We start from the raw sequence: 2,518 nt of genomic DNA, 5'->3' as shown, positions 1-2,518 counted from the left end.
CGAGACTAAACTAAACTAAACGAGCCAATGCACATTGGCATACGATTATTGCATCCAGCTGCCGCTGATCACAGCGTGAATATAAGTAGGCAACCGGTGCAGCTCATATTCAGCTTTTCGCTTCGGGGCCGAGCGATCACATCGTTCTGCTCGGGGCCGAACTGGGACGCAATTTCAGGCCGGGAAATCTCACATTTATCCAGGCCACAAAGGAAAAAAAAAAGGCCAAAATGGTACTTTTTGGGGTACAACAGCTTGTCACTGGAGCAGTACTCTTAAAAGGACATCTTTGTACCCTTTTTTTTTTTACCCTTAATAGGTACATATTAGTACCTTAGAGTCGTAATTCATACCCTTAAGTAGGGCTGCACGATAAATCGCATGTGATATTTAATGCACATCTTGTCAGTAAAGCCGGTTCTGTCATCAGCGGTGAATCTCCATCACGTGCGTGCTTTCACATTGGAGCAGCATTTACTACACAGAGCAGTTGTTCACTGACAAGCTGTGCAAAACCACGTTCAACTGTGTCCACCTTGTTGAAAACAACCACTTCATTTCAATTTTTTAGCACAGAATGTTATTTATCTTAAAATGACTTAAAGAAATCACTGTCAAATAAATCTCAGACTCTCATTAATATTAATATTAATATTTTTTACTTCAAACTATAGGCTAACATACCAGTCAAAAGTTTTTGAACAGTATGATTTTTTATGTTTTTAAAGCAGTCTCTTCTGCTCACCAAGCCTGCATTTATTTGATCCAAAATACAGCAAGAGCAGTAATACTGTTAAATATTTTTACTATTTAGAATAACTGCTTTCGATTTCGATATTTCTCTTTACTAAATATTACTTAAATTTTGCAAGGATGCTTTAAATTGATCAAAAGTGATGATAAAGACGTGTAATGTTACAAAAGACTTCTATTTCAGATAAATGCTGTTCTTCTGAACTTTTTATTCATCAAAGAAACCTGAAAAAAATCTACTCTGTTTTCAACGTAGTAATAATAATAATAATAGTAATAATAATAATAATAATAATAAATATTTTTTGAGCAGCAAATCAGCATATTAGAATGATTTCTGAAGGATCATGTGACTGGAATAATGATGCTTAAAATTCAGCTTTGAAATCACATGAATAAATTACATTTTAAAATATATTTAAATAGAAATCAGTTATTTTAAATATAAAAATATATCACAATATTGCTGTTTTTGCTGTACTTTGGATCAAATAAATGCAGGCTTGGTGAGCAGAAGAGACTTCTTTAAAAAACATTAAAAATCTTACTGATCAAAACCTTTTGACTGTGTAATAAAACATTTTCTAAAGTGCCTAAATGTCAAAATGAGTACAATATATTTGTTGAAAAATTCTAATACTGAACACACTATTGAATTATTAGGCTGTTACAATATTATTTTTGTGTTGCTGTCTGCTCTAGCTCCCTCCCTCCCTGTACTATACATCCATGTGAATATCTGTCTCTGCTAATTTTTTTTTATGTAACTTTACAATCGATATTGATGTCCTTTAGCACAGTATTCTGAATGATGATAATAATGGGGTGCTAGTACTGATACTAGCAGTTTATTACTCAACTAGGTTAATAAAGACAATAAAATAATAAAAACGATCTAGTGTATACAAATTAAACTGGCCTGCACTTGAAGCCCTGAACAGGTCAGTGATGTTTCTACATTTCACTGCTTCTTCTGTCCGCTTTCTCTCTTTCATCGAGTCCCACGCATCAGTTCTGTTCGGAATTGTTCAACGGAAGTGCGGAACACACGTGAGCTGATTTGTAAAGCGCAACGCTACCAGTCAAGACTAACCGATATATGATTTATTATCGAATGAAAACATCAGAAATTATCACTTTGGTACATTGATAAGGCATAAATATAAAATATGAATTATAATAATAATAATAATAATTTAAAAAAGGGCAGCGGGCCAAATCAGCCACCAGGCCACCAGGAATTCTCCCGATGGCCAGTCCGGGCCTGGTTCTGCTCCTGACTACTCTACTGAGAGAAGAAGACTGAACGAGTTCAGCGCACTCTTTGAGAGCTCTTTGTCTTGGCGGTACGGCGCTTCAGCGGTGGTGGTTTCCCATGTCGAGTGGGTTGCACACATCAGGCTGCACTACCCCCTGTTTGTGTTGCAGATGATCATCTCCCCTGTGCGCCTCAGCACGCTAAAAGAGCTTTTTCCCTAAAAGCCATCTCCCCTGTGCGCTTCAGCACGCTAAAAGAGCTTTTTCCCTAAAAGAGCATTCACGGGTACGTCTTTTTAGACAACGTTGCGTGGCAAACTCGACGTTACGTCTTTGTAAAGACGATGTGAGTCTTGCTATAGACAACGTATCACCTGGGCGTTTCTGGATGCGGTCGTTACCTGACGCTGGGTGATGGTCACGATCGCTGCCTCACGTGCCTGGGCATTTAACACGCTGAGGTGGCGTTTGTGGATGAGTCATGTTCTCATTGCGGGAAGATGATCAC

The sequence above is a fragment of the Sinocyclocheilus anshuiensis genome, unplaced genomic scaffold (assembly GCF_001515605.1).
Source record: "Sinocyclocheilus anshuiensis isolate Anshui unplaced genomic scaffold, SAMN03320099.WGS_v1.1 scaffold647, whole genome shotgun sequence".
NCBI classification, from domain to species: Eukaryota; Metazoa; Chordata; class Actinopteri; order Cypriniformes; family Cyprinidae; genus Sinocyclocheilus; species Sinocyclocheilus anshuiensis.
Note: the sequence above shows the minus strand (reverse complement) of the source record.